The sequence below is a fragment of the Mauremys reevesii genome, linkage group 19 (assembly GCF_016161935.1).
Source record: "Mauremys reevesii isolate NIE-2019 linkage group 19, ASM1616193v1, whole genome shotgun sequence".
In the NCBI taxonomy this organism is placed as follows: Eukaryota; Metazoa; Chordata; order Testudines; family Geoemydidae; genus Mauremys; species Mauremys reevesii.
The window spans coordinates 12,571,143-12,585,823 of record NC_052641.1 but is presented as its reverse complement, the minus strand read 5'-3'; the positions used below and the strand labels follow the sequence as shown (position 1 = coordinate 12,585,823).

The following is a 14,681-nucleotide window of genomic DNA, read 5'->3' as shown; positions in this document are numbered from 1 at the left end:
AATATTTTAATGGGACCAGTTGTTTGGCTTGTCTAAGTACACACGGCTCTGGAATATTTTTCTACAGTCATTACCACTCCAAGACAACCAATAAAAGAAATTACATTAATTGACTGTTCTTTGAGTGGATGGCTCTTTCCAGTAATGGGAAGAAAAATGATCAGAGAAAAGCAGCCATCTAATTTTACCCTTAATTATCCATCAGATGTTCATATGTCATGGTCAAACATAATGAGAGCGAGACCATGGTAACTTTTTTTTTTTATTATTATATGCCAAGCAAGGGGAAAAACATTTCTTATGTATTCTCCCTTAAAGCAGTACTAACAGTTATTACAAACACTGGTGTAAGAACAGAGTCTGGAAACGGATCTGGAAAACATTTCTCTGTCTGTTCCCTGACCAACTATCTTTCCACATGACTGAAAAATCAAAGCCTGTGAAATAGAACGTAGAATTTAGAATTCTCCTAAAATCCCCCCAAACAGTTATTCTCTTTTTGTTATGCAAGTTTCAGTGATAGGAATGGAAATGGCAACTTAAGTGAACATTTGGGTGGATGGACTGTATAGGTTGCAGGTGCAGCTTATTATATCTTTACAATGCAGTTCTTCAGCACATTTGAAATCAAAACAACTTATCCAGGGCAAATGCAGAGAACAAGAATTAATCTGTTCTGGACTGTTTACAAGTATTTTGTATTTCTGGGATACTCAGGACTACAAGTCCCCATGCCACAGAGGGGGCGGAAATGGAAGTAGCAACTTGCTATGGAAAGCACTACGGAAGCCTCTTAGCTGAAAGAAAGATGCCAAGTAGCTTGAGTCGGTCTACTTCCAATCAGAAGAATATGATCACTGTCCCTGAACTCAGTAGGAAAAGGGGTGTGGTCAGTGGCCCAGTGAGAGGAGCTGGAACAGACCACATGTTCTATCCACACTCCTCCTGCAAACTACAGCCATTCCTGCAGGAGATCAGGAGCAGATTTACCATGAAATAAACCGTGCAGTGGCATGGGGCCCCCCAATGACAGGGGAGGCCCCAAAATGCAGGACAAATATCTGACAACCTGCCCCTGAGTCCCGGCCGGCGGCGCAGCAGGGCTCAGGCAGGCAGGCTGCTTGTGTGCTGTGGCCCTACGTTGCTCCCGAAAGCAGCCAGCTGCTGGCACATCTCTGCACGCTCATGGAGGAGGGGTGGGGAGGGGAAGGTGGCTCCACGTGCTGCCCCCACCCCAGGTAGAGCACAGAGACCCGCTGCCGCCCTCCTCCCAAGGAACGCAGAGAGATGTGCCAGCAGCAGAGCTAAGACAGCCCCCTGCCCGCTCTGCCTCACCCCCTCTGCACCGCTTCACTCCCAGAAACGGCCGGCATGTCCCTGCAATCCCCAATCAAGATACCTCACTTTATTTTCATTTACTTCCACATTACTTATAATATAGGAGGAGGATGAAGAAAAACAGAATGAAAAATGTGGGGGGGGACATAAAAGAATTCTCTTTTTCCTGGCTGGGTCCCCAGGGGGGGGGAGACGCAAAAATGAAGCTGCGCACGGGGTCCCACTAACTCTAAATCCGCCACTGCAGGAGACATCATTGCAAGTTACAACTATCCTCTGCACTAGGATCCCCAAATACCAACAGGGTTAGAGCACAAAGTATGCCATTATGCTGTGAGTGAGCCAATGAAAATATCAACAGGGAAGCCTGTAGTGTTGGAAGCAGACAGTTAGTGGAGTTATGCCACAATGGACATATTAGGACACTGATTGGGCTGATCTTTCAGTTAATTTCCCTCAATATCTGCCGATTACACTTTATTTTCTGGCCAACATTTGTAGAAGCTAGTGCACAAATTCAACAATACTCTGTAGCATAAGTTTCTCCATTGTCCTTCAAATATGTATCTCCTTACATGGAAGGAGGCACCTTTCCCAATCTGAACTAGACTCTCAGTCCCACACACTTGTGTAGAACCCAAAGTCTCCCCTCTATAGGGCAACCAGACAGCAAATGTGAAAAATTTGGGATGGGGGGTGGGTAAATAGGACCCTATATAAGAAAAAGACCCAAAAATCAGGACTGTCCCTATAAAATCGGGACATCTGGTCACCTACCCCCCTACTCCCTCCACCTTCATGAAGTTTGGCTTTAGTAACAAAAAATATCAACAGCAAGATAATAAAGTTCAGCTCAAGCCTTCTTGGCAGATTTGGCTGCTCCTAGGGTTCTTCCCTTAGGACTGCTCAGCCCATACTCTAGATCTTCTCTACCCAGTAAGTCCCTACCACCTCTGTTATATCCAACAAGTAACAAGCCACCTACACCTCACTGAATAAGCAGAACATTTTTAACTCTTCACCTCTGCTAGCAATGTGGGATGTTGCAAGCAAACACTGACAGACTTATCACCCTCCTAGCACTGCATGTTTGAGGCTATTGAATTGAGTATGGTCACCATTGTTTTCCTACTTTTGGCACAATTCTTGAACAGATCATTGGTTCAAAAAGACGATGACATTTCCCCATCTTACTTATGGGAGTTGGAGGTGGAAGAAAAAACAGACAAGGAGGGGAAAAAATCTCAAATAATGTCCCTAACCTTCAAAAACCTCAAACTCAACTTGTGGAAATTAAATTGATACTCCTGGCTAGGGCTGTATGTTTTTGTTGCATTTCATATGTACAAGTGAAAGTCTCTATTATGTGCTGCCTACAAAGAGGTTGCCAACAAAGTTTGCTGATGTTCATGGAACTATGGATAAACTGTCCAAACTGCTGGCATTTGCCACTTGTAGGCAGCGTGATGAATTGTGCTTCTAACTGACAAGTTAGCATTGCATCATAAATTGTTCATGTGAAGTTTTGTTATTTAATTTTAAATGCATGACTCTGACTTCAACATGTCTGCAAGATGAGCGATCACCCTGCAGATTTGGATCTTTAAAAATAGCAGCAATTCAAAAGCCCAGTGGTAGAATTTACATAATAGTTAATAAAGAACAGGCCTCCGTAGGAAATCAGGTCACAAAATTATTCTATTTGCAAACAGAAAGTCCAACCAAATGGAGCTGGTAATGTCTAGTATATACAGACTAGACAAAGATGAAATTTTCAATGTATTTAAGTTAGCATTGAAAGTAGACTGCAGAAACTCTAGAGAGTGTTTGTTGGGATTATTTTAAAAGAACCTAGGCCAAGATTTTCAAAGGCGTAGTGATTTTGGTTGCCTCAGATTTTAGAGCCTGTCTCCTTATTTTGAGACACATTAAAAGGGTCTGATTTTTTGATGCTAGTACTTTTGGAAATTCAGGTCTTTGGAGGGTTGCAAGTGGGGGAACCAAAAAATCATTAGTTACTCTTGCAAGTCTTGGGCTGGTCTGTCCATATTCAGGATTCCTTGGATTTTATCCAGCATTTAAATCCCAGGTACCACCATTCAAAAATGTTGGCTAAATCAATGAGTAATCAATTAGATGCATCTGATCAATAGTTTCCAGAATATGGCTTTATTCATATAAAATTCATCCTGACCCTAGTCAGTAGTTTCCTTTGGCACTGATGCATGTGCATTGGTAGCCCATGGAATTTTAATCTAGGGAGCATAACTACACACATTTGTCTTTATATCTCTACTGTAAATAGGCTCTGGTCTCGGCTAATCGGAGCACCGAATGCTCCCCCACATTTTCTGTTGCTTTTCCATTTACTGTCACATATTTCAGATGCTACATCCAGGAGCACCACCATCACAGGGCTATGTTAAAACTCTCATTTGCCATGATTGCTACAGAAAATTTGACAACAATTAGGCTGCTGCTGGACTGATACCATTGTCCATCATGCTGACCAATATTGTCTCGGGAGGGGGTGGTCAGGGGACAAGGAGCAGGGGGAGTTGGATGGGAGGGCAGACAGCGGCAGGAAGTGGGAGGGGGCAGATAGGGAGTGGAGGCCAGGCCATTTGGGGAGGCACAGCCTTCCCTACCCTGCCCTCCATAATGTTTCGGAACCCTGATGTGGCCCTCAGGCCAAAAAGTTTGCCCACCCCTGTTTTATATGTATTAGTTGGGATTATGTTTTCCAATGTGCATTGCTTTGCATTTATCAACATTGAATTTCATCTGCCATTTTGTTGCCCAGTCACCTAGTTTTGTGAGGTCCTTTTGTAGCTCTGCCCGGATTGCATGGGAATTAACTATCTTGAGTAGTTTTGGATCATCTGCAAATTTTGCCACCTCACTGTTTACCCCTTTTTCCAGATCATTTATGAATCTGTTGAATAGGACTACTCCCAGTACAGACCCCTGGGGTCCACTATTTACCTCTCTCCATTCTGAAAACTGACCATTTATTCCTACCCTTTGTTTCCTATCTTTTAACCAGTTACCAATTCATGGGAGGACCTTCCCTCTTATCCCATGATGACTTATTTTGCTTTGGTGAGGGACTCTGTCAAAGGCTTTCTGAAAATCTGAGTACACTATATTTACTGGATCCCCCTTGTCCACATGCTTGTTGACTCCCTGAAATAATTCTAGTAGATTGGTGAGACATGATTTCTCTTTACAAAAACCATGTCGTCTCTTCCCCAGCAAATTATGTTCATCTGTGTGTCTGACAATTTTGTGCTTTACTATAGTTTCAACTAGTTTGCCCGGTACTGAAGTCAGGCTTACTGGCCTGTAATTACCAGGATCACCTCTGGAGCCCTTTTTAAAAGTTGGTGTCACATTAGCTATCCTCCAGTCATTTGGTACAGAAGCAGATTTAAATGATAGGTTACAGACTAGAGTTACTAGTTCTGCAATTTCACCTCAGAACTCTTGGGTGAATACCATCTGGTCCTGGTGACTTATTACTATTTAATTTGTTGATTTGTTCCAAAACCTCCTCCAATGACACTCTGATCTGGTACAGTTGCTCAGATTTGTCACCTAAAAAGACTGGCTCAGGTTTGGGAATCTCCCTCACATCCTCAGCTATGAAGACCGATGCAAAGGATTCATTTAGTTTCTCTACAATGGCCTTATTGTCCTTGAGTGCTCCTTTAGCATCTCGATCGTCCAGTGGCCCCACCGGTTGTTTATCAGGCTTCCTATGTACTTAAATTTTTTACTATTACTTTTTGAGTCTTTGGCTTGATGTTCTTTGAATTCTCTTTTGGCCTTCCTACTTATATTTTTACACTTCTTTTGCCAGAGTTTATGCTCCTTTTGATTTTCCTCACTAGGATTTAACTTCCACTTTTTAAAGGATGCCTTTTTGTCTCTCGCTGCTTCTTTTACTTTGTTGTTTAGCCACGGTGGCACTTCTTTGGTTTTCTTACTTTGTTTTTTAATTTGGGGTATACATTTAAGTTGAGCCTATATTATGGTATTGTTAAAAAGTTTCCATGCACTTGCAGGGATTTCACTTTTGGCACTGTACCACTTAATTTCTGTTTAACTAACTCTCATTTTTGTGTAGTCTCCCTTTCTGAAATTAAACACTACAATGTTGGGATATTGTGGTATTTTCTCCACCACAGGGATGTTAAATTTAATTATATTATGGTCACTATTATGAAGCGGTCCCGCTATATTCACCTCTTGGACCAGATCCTGTGCTCCACTTAGGACTAAATCAAGAATCGTGCCTCTCCTTTTGTGGGTTCCAGGACTAGCTGCTCTCGGAAGCAATCATTTAAGGTGTCAAGAAACTTTATCTCTGCATCCTGTCCTGAGGTGACATGTACCCAAACAAACAGACCACATGGAATATTTCAGTTAAGCAGCAAGCACACCACAAACACACACTACAAACAACAAATTTACCCCAAGGGTCACGTAATCACTCCTTCACCTGGAGAACTCCCTCGCAAAACTCCACTAGCCACGCCTCTTAACTATAAATAAATAATACATGGGAGGTAATTACCATAGGTCACAGGATGCAGAGCATGAAAAGCATTCACCTGGGGACATTTAAGCTTAACAAAGTGCTAAGAACATTATCAACAAACAGCAAGTCTGGTGTCTTGACCTGAGAACACAGTCAGAAGAGGAGATCCAGTGATTTCCCTTCTGCAGCTTGCAGAAACCTAGAGAGAAGAGCCTCTTCCTCACTTTGGAGATGCCAGAACTGAATTGGCAATAGATGGTAGAAGACTTGAGCAATATATACATAGACAGAGACTGCAAGCGTGAGCTAGCTGGCTTGAAATTCTGATATCACCCTCACCATTGTGTATGTAGCAAAATATCATTTTAAAGGGTTTAGTATTTCAGAGACCTTAGTAAAGGTTAGCAGACTCACTACTCAAGAGCTTAAGCATCGATAAACTATCTGTATCCTATACCTCTGACTGAACCTACAAAAGAACAACCTTGAAATCACTGATGAGATACATGCTTGTGTTGCTCATCCCTTTGATAAAGGAGAAATAGTACCTCCGAACCTTACATTTGAGAAAGGAGGAGATGATGCAAAAGCAAATCCTGGCCTCAAAGAAGAAAGACATTTCTTAGCAACCATCACCAAGTCCTGATGCTAGAAAATCTTGCCCTACTTTAAATGAGAAAAGGAAGACTGCAGTGAAAAGTCACCATATTACACCAAGGTCAGATGCCAGTCTGTCAAGGAAAAGGCACCATGGCCTAAAGCAACTGCAGCCAAGGTCAGTTATCACTAAAGGGCTCAGTCAAGCCCTGAAATGAAGGCTAGCAGTTCACTGGTATCAGAAGATGTTCGGCCACTGTGGGAGGCGCTTAATGCTACTGCAGAAGCAGCAGCCCCTCTCAACATCCATGCGAGAACACAGGAGGCAAAACTGAGGGCAAGTCTACATCAGCACAGCTGCTCCACTGTAGTGCATCTGGTGAAGATGCACTATGCTGACGGGAGAGTGCTCTCCCACTGGCATAATTATTCCATCTCAGCGAGAAGCAGAAGCTATGTCAGCAGGAGAGAGCCTCCCACCAACATAGCGCTGGTGTGAAACTTGCATCGCTCATGGGGATGTGGGGGTGCTTTTTCATACATAAATTATATCGACTTAGGCTGTAGTGTGACCTGCCCTGATTGACTGAATGGCTTTGTAAGAAAATAGGCAGAGACTTGGGCAGGGGTAAGGAGAAGAATCCCCATCCTCTCCATAGGGACTCATCATAGTCTGCACATGACTTCACCTAATACTGAATTCCACAGACAATGAGCATGCTTAGGAAGGGGGTGATGTACAGGCTGGGGTATCGATTGATGTCGCTGCTCTTGGTGAAACTCTATGCTGTGAATAATAGTCAGAGTTGATCCATCAGATGTAACCTAATCCCAGATGTTAGACAGTACCGTGAAGTTGTATCCTGCATGTGCATGTTTGAACACACTTGTGATGAGCACCCTCTCTCTTACTTCTCTGTAGAAGGGTTACAACGGCTGGTGAATAAATCTTGCACTACTAATGAAATACAAACCTGGCCTGTAGTTTTTAAAACAAAACAAACAAACAAACAAACTCTCCACTTAGGCTTTTCTGTTCCCCTCCAACTTCTTAGCTGGGACCCCATGCTTTGGCCAAGTTTCTACTCCCAACACTTTTTTTTGGTTTTCTTTGATAGACTGAGAAGTTCTTTCATAAGGTTCACCTGGGGAAAACTTATGGACCCAAGCAGATGTTTCATGTTTTCCCTCACTCAGCGGATTGGCAGCAAGTCTATCTATTTCATAACAATAGTCAGACACCAATGAATCCCACTTTTTTTTTAAATTTACAAAGAATCCCTCTTGATACATTTTTTAAATGTAAAAAAAACCTTACAAATAAATCAAGCATCTCTGTCCAGGGCAGAACTAGTAGTAGATGGAACGTGTAAGAAACTCCCTCTACTGGACAACAGAGATCTACACTACTTTACTATTCTGAGAATAGAAATTAGAATTCAAGAAATTTACCCAACATTTTCAAACCTAAATATGAACATAGGTGCCTCTGACTAAGTCTCCTGAAGTTGCTCAGTACCTCTGGAGACAAGGACACATATTTAGATGCTTAAGTAAACACAGATTTAAGTGCTTAATATTAAATATACAAGTTTGGAAATGTTGGCTTCTTTCCAAGGCTTTTTTTTTTTTGGTTAATTTTAAAAGCAAACTTTCTGCCATAAGGATTCATTCATCCCTTCTCTTGAACTCCACAAGGCATTTCTATAGGGATCTCAAAGTTCTTTGTAATCTTTAACAAATTAATCCTCATCACACCACCCATCAGATTAAGTATAATCATCCCCATTTTACAGATGGGAGCATAGAGAGACAAAGGTAACACAGCAAGTTGGTAGAACAGCTAGGAGGTGGGATTAAAATCCAGAATCTCCAATTTCTAGCCTCATGCTTTAACCACTAGCCAATGATTCCTGTGCTTAGGCACGTCTCTTCTTTACTGCAGTCTTTAGCACTGATTGAGAGAACTGGATCAGCTAAAATAACCAACCCAACCTTTTGCCTGAAGTTCAACCCGAACTTTCTTTGGAGGTTAAAAATGTTTAAACCATCCTCTCCCTCCCTCTTATCCTTCCTCTTTTAAATTCCATGCACTACCTGCTTCCAGCTGAAACCAGAAGAAGAAATACCACCAGAAAGAGCTTCTCCTGCAGTATTTTTGGCCCAACTACCAGAAACTGGCTCAGAATTGCTATACCAGAGCAGCCAGTGGTGTGTCTTGCTCAACATCCTGCCTCGGCCTATGTTGCCAACTCAGCAATTATGTTGCTAGATTCAGTGACTTTTTGGTTTCCCTAGCGATGAAGTAAGTGTCAAAGTGACCGGCGACAAATTGCAGTGATATTCAGAGAAAGAAGTCACCAATACGTATAGTCACAAAATCAAAATAAAATCCATTCCATGCTCTTCTTACCTCACGATCCTGCCGGCGGCCGTCAGCCTCTGTCACTGAGTTGTGATGTGATACTGGGCAAGTGGCTTGCACCAGACTTTTCACGGGTGGTCACTTCTGCGTGTAATTAAAGGCGCTATCATAATGCATGTGCAGAATGGGGCCTAACTTGAGAGTGCTTGACTTTGAAACCTTTAAATCCTGAACTTTGTATTTGCAAATTTTTTATGGTTTTAGTTTATTGATGAGAGCCGTTATCGAACGTTAAATGAAGTTTTGTTGTGAATTTCCTACATTTGTTAAATCAAAAGAAAATATTTTCTGTGCTATTTAAATAGCAAAGCACTTACACATTTGTTGTCTTCAGTGTGCATTTTACTGCCATTGTTATCTTTGTGTGATATTTCAGCGCCCTCAGAGCCACACTGACCTACAACAGTAATGAAATTAAAGCGTATTAAACCCAACTTTTTCATGCAACTTCAGTTTTACTACAACTTTTAAATGAGTTTTTTTTAATTGCGTAAAAAAAATGGAGTAGGGACCCATATCTATAGTTTCCTGCTTTCAAAAAAAAAAAATAAGTAAAATCGGAAAGTTGTAGCCCACCCAATTGATGAGAAGCAATAAATGAAGCAACATTCAGCTCCTCTGCGTACGTATCTTATTTTCATGTCATTTCAGCAAGGTAACCAACAATTACCCTCTGAAAAGGAAACAGTGCAACTTACCACAGCACAAACTCAAAGGAGACGCACTCACACAAAGCCAATGTACTTTTCCCTCTTCCTTGTTAACAGGTTATGGTAGCATGAGGTAACCAGTTACCAAAGGGAGCTGTTGCCGTGACAACCAGGGCTATTGTGACTCCCCCCAGCTATGCAAATGAACTGGAGGGAGGCAGGGAAGGCTGAGTGGTTAATGATCTCTGTGGTCATAATTGTACAGCTTGGGGGCAGCAAGGGTGCACTGTGTTGGGGAGAACAAACAGGGGCACCATTTTGGGGGGCAGCTTCCATACAGGAGCTCTGCTCACAGTGCATGTCCCAGCCGCAGGCAGAGCTCTTAAGGGCAGGGCAGCCTGGGTGTGGAAAGCGAGTTCATCAGAGGAGAGGTGCCCATCTCAGCCTGTGCCCCTGGGGCAGGGAGTCAGTATTTGGTTTCCAAACGGAGGCGGGGTGATTAAGATAAGAAAGGGCTGGTAATTAAATTAAGGATCTGGAAGTGAAGACAGAACCACAGGGCACTCTGAAGAAATACAGCCAAGCCCTCTGAGTCTAGGTCTACACTGCGGGGGGGCGGCGGAGGAAGTCGACCTAAGATACGCAACTTCAGCTACACTATTCGCGTAGCTGAAGTTGCATATCTTAGGTCAATTTACCTGGCCGTGAGGACCACAGCGAGTCGACCACTGCTGCTCCCCCGTCGATTCCGTTTCCGCCTCTCGCACGCGGTGGAGTTCCGGAGTCGATGGCAGAGCAATCGGGGGATCGATTTTATCGCGTCTACGCTAGACGCAATAAAATTGATCACTGCCCGCCGATCCGGTGGGTAGTGTAGACATACCCTTAGTCAAGGTTTTACTGAAGTCATTCAGTAAAGAGGGAAGATGTGAGGAGTGTAGTTTGAAAAAAAAAAAGGGGTCAAAACCAGGTAAAGGGATACCAGTGTTAAAGAGAAGTTCCCACTCTACCTGTGGTACTTATATGACCCCATCACCATAGTATTTGAGCACCTCACAATGTCTAACTTATTTCTCCTCACAGCCCCTTGGTGAGGTAGAGCAGGGCTGTTATCCCCATTGTATAGATGGGGCACTGAGGCACGCACAGACTAAAGACCAAATATTCAAAGGTATTTAGACACCTAGTGGGATTTTCAAAAGCACCTAGAAGGTTAGGTTCTTTGTAAACCCCACTAGATGCCTAGCTACATCTTTGGGTGCCTAAAAGCCTTTGAAACTCTGTCCCTAAGGCACTGGCCTGAGGCCATACAGTAAGTCCCTGAGGGTGGGAGAGGAGTAGAACCCAGGTTCCTGAGGGCTAGCTCCCTATCCACTGAACCAGCCTCTCTGCTGCACGCTGCAAGAAAAGGACTTTGCTAGATGGGAGCAAAACCAAGAAGGCCTATCTAGTTCCCTGAGACTCCAGCAAATGGTCCGAGGCAATTGGGAAGAATGTTATAGTTGAAAGCATGAAAAGCAGCACAGAGGTCAGGAAGGATGAGGACAGAGAGAGCGAGAGTTAGATGAGAGGAGATCACTTAACCCCCCAAGGAGTGGCAGGTTCTGCCCCACACTGGGCTGTAAAGCAATGGCTGCTGTTAAATTTTATATTTTAACTGAAAACCATTTTGTTTTGTCATTTTTTGTCTGGAGTTTGAGAAAAGCAAGGAATGAGAAAGTGTTGTATGAGTATCAGATGAGTTTATGCCTCAACTTCTTAGTGTTCGTTGTATTCAGACCAATTCCAGAACAAAGGACAGAAATTACATCCATAGACTCCATGAAGTCAATGGATCTATTTGCTTCAATCCCTCAGACAGAGACTAACACCTACAAGATCTCTATCAAGAGTTCTTAAAACTACCATACCCACCTGCTGAAGTGAAGAAACGGATTGACAGAGCCAGAAGAATATCCAAAAGTCACCTACTCCAGGACAGCCCAACAAAGAAAGTAACTGCATCACCTTCAGCCCCCAACTAAAACCTCACCAGCGCATCACAAAGGATCTACAACCTATCCTGACAGACGATCCCTCACTCTCACAGATCCTGGGAGACAGGCCAGTCCTCACTTACAGACAGACCCCCAACCTGAAGCAAATACTCACCAGCAACCACACATCACACAACAAAAACACCAACCCAGGAACTTATCCTTGCAACAAAGCCCGTTGCCAACTCTGTCCACATATCTATTCAAGAGACACCATTATAGGACCTAATCACAACAGCCACACCCAGGGCCAGCTCTACTGTTTTTGCGGCGAGGGCAGTCCATGTGCCGTTAGGCCGGAACGCACGTTTTCACGGCAGCAGCAATTCGGCAGCAGCTTCTGTCTTCAGCCAGAAGACAGAAGCTACGCTGCCGTGGACAGCCGAACATAGAAGCTGCCGCTGCAGAAATGTGCGTGCCACCCTAATGGCACACGGATTGCCCCCGCCGTCTGCAGCGGCAATTCGGCATGCTGCTTGGAGGCAAAAACACACCGACTGCACTGCTGCCCCTTGCAGATTGCTGCCCCAAGCACCTGCTTGGAGTGCTGGTGCCTGGAGCCGGCCCTGGCCACACCATTAGAGGCTCGTTCACCTGCATATCTACCAATGTGATATATGCCATCGTGTGCCAGCAATGCCTCTCTGCCATGTACGTTGGCCAAACCAGACAGTCTCTACACAAAAGAATAAATGGACACAAATCAGACAAGAATTATAACATTCAAAAACCAGTCAGAGAACACTTCAACCTCCCTGGTCACTCAATTACAGACCTAAAAGTCGCAATCCCAACAAAAAACCTTCAAAACCAGACTCCAATGAGAAACTGCGGAATTGGAATTAATTTGCAAACTGGACATCATTAAGTTAGGCTTGAATAAAGACTGGGAGTGGATGGGTCATTATGCAAAGTAAGAACTATTTCCCCATGCTAATTTCCCCCTACTGTTACTCATACCTTCTTGTCAACTGTTGGATGTGGGCCATCCTCATTATCACTACAAACGTTTTTTTCCCTCCTGCAGATAAGGACACTAATCAATTAAGGTGGGCTATTATAATTGGTATGGCAACACCCATTTTTTCATGTTCTCTGTGTATATATATCTTCCTACTGTATTTTCCACTGCATGCATCCAATGAAGTGGGTTTTAGCCCACGAAAGTTTATGCTCAAACTTGTTAGTCTCTAAGGTGCCACAAGTACTCCTCGTTCTTTTTGACGATATTTATTGTTTTCCTTAAAGCCCCAGCTCCTGGAGTCAAGTGGATATATGATGATTTCAGCCTTCATTCTTAAAGAAAAAGTAAGTTTCTAGCCCTTGTGGCTGTGGAGAAAGCTTGAAAATGTGACTCCAGTTCACCCTAAAAGCTCAAAAAGCAGAAGGCAAATCAACACCAAATCTATTACTTTTACATAATCATGATTTTTAAGCCAATCTCATGATTTTTGAACATTTGGGCGTGGCAATACTGTGAAAGTGACTTGAAAGAGTAAGTCAGTATCTAGTCTATTATTTGTAGTGTGGTAACACCCCTAGATCCCCAGGCGGGTGCAGTATAAATTCATGGGACCTTGCTCTAGTAGGATGTTTTCAAAACTCAAATGGTCCATTCCAAGCTTGGTGACCTGCAAAAAGTAAGTAGCCTAAATGACAGAAAGGAATCTAGATTTTTCTACAATTGTTTCAATTGCTGTATTCAAAAGTAAGAATATGCTTTCAAATTTTAAGCCTAACCAATGTCCCTTAAGTGACATGATACAAGATTTCAGAAAATGTTAGTATTAGAGCTGAGTATTTGAGATTTTATATATTTAATTTATATAAAGTCAGCTAATTTCTAAGTTATTGTCTGCAAAACAACTAGAGTTTTCAGTTGCATAAGCAGCCCCTGGAATCATGGATAAAGTTGCCCCCCCAAATCTGAAACGGCACCCCTGGGAACAAAGGCTTCTCGATTTTCTTCATTTTTCTAAGAAAAACCAACAACAAACATACACAAAATAACACCGGAGATCATTCCACACACAAATTCGTGGCTGAACTTTAGTTCAAATCCCCCATGACATGTTTACAAAAAAAAGGGTTAAGGAAAAAGGGTGAGAGGCTAACGTCCAGACCCTGGAAAACAGAATTCTGATGCAACCTTAACTATGGTCTCATTACTGAGAGACCATAATGGGATTGCATGGCCATTTAGGAATATAACAGCTGTTCCACAATTAAACCTGGCTGGAAACTGGAATTATTGTTTCCATAGAAAAAAAATTCAACATTTAAAAAAGAATTTAATTCCTAAAAAGCACAAAATTTTAAATTTCAAAGTTTCCCATAGGATAAGAATTCCAAAATATTTCCAAGAATCTCAGTTTGAGCAAAGCCCTGGCAGCACAGCATGCAGGGAGCTAGGTCTCTGGAAGCACCCCCACCCCTACCCTCACCCCCCCAGCCGCGTGCCAGGCTGCCATGGATTTGGGGACCCTGAAAGCCTTGGGATCCCTGGCTCCAGGGTAGTCTGTTAGGAACTAGGTGGGCAAGCTGGCAGGAAGCCAGGCAGGTGTCCATCGGAATTTAATCAAAAGTGACACTTTTAGAACATTTCAGTTTTGACAAATCTGCATTTCCTGATGGACATGGCCAAAGGAGACATCTCTCCTACCCCAGAAGCCACGTTAAAAGCATGAATCAAGCAAGGGGGACTCTGAGCAGGCCAAGGCATTAAATGTGTTAGCTTCCCTCTCCGAACATAAGGATGTGGCCATTAGTGATGCTGCTGGGAGGTGTGTGGGGGGTCACTATTCTTAGAGGAACACCACATAGGGCATGCTCGCAGAATGGATCAATTTCATAGCAATAGTTGCATCTGCTGTGGGACAGGTGCTGTTTATATTGCTCTCTGAGATATGGTCATGTCCATAAGTAACTTTTTGAGGGGAATGAGTCTGATGTCTTTGATTTCTCTTCCTTTGTTTAGTATCTGTCACAGCAAATAATAGCAATCATTTTGCTGGTTGTATGGCACACAATGCAAGTCTGCCATTAATAGTCCAGATTTATGATGCTCTGTTGTCCTCTCTCTGAAGACAATA

At 43.0% G+C, this 14,681-nt stretch overlaps 1 protein-coding gene across 24 annotated transcripts in view; it reads right to left on the bottom strand.

The window, feature by feature from the left end:
* Positions 1 to 14,681, bottom strand: part of LOC120386909 (collagen alpha-1(XXVII) chain B-like) — a 278,660-nt gene that overhangs the window by 258,978 nt on the left and 5,001 nt on the right. For 11 of the 24 annotated variants that reach the window (XM_039506931.1, XM_039506932.1, XM_039506923.1 and 8 more), the window contains exons 1-2: positions 9,602 to 9,716; positions 9,221 to 9,300 (exon numbers count right to left, since the gene is read on the bottom strand). The exons of 1 other annotated variant lie outside the window; for it this stretch is intronic. The gene's annotated coding sequence lies outside the window, so the exon portion shown is untranslated. Of the gene's footprint in view, positions 1 to 8,891; positions 8,988 to 9,220; positions 9,301 to 9,601; positions 9,717 to 11,467; positions 11,516 to 14,681 lie in introns of those variants that run through there. 12 more of the 24 variants (XM_039506934.1, XM_039506924.1, XM_039506938.1 and 9 more) reach the window with 6 other exon arrangements.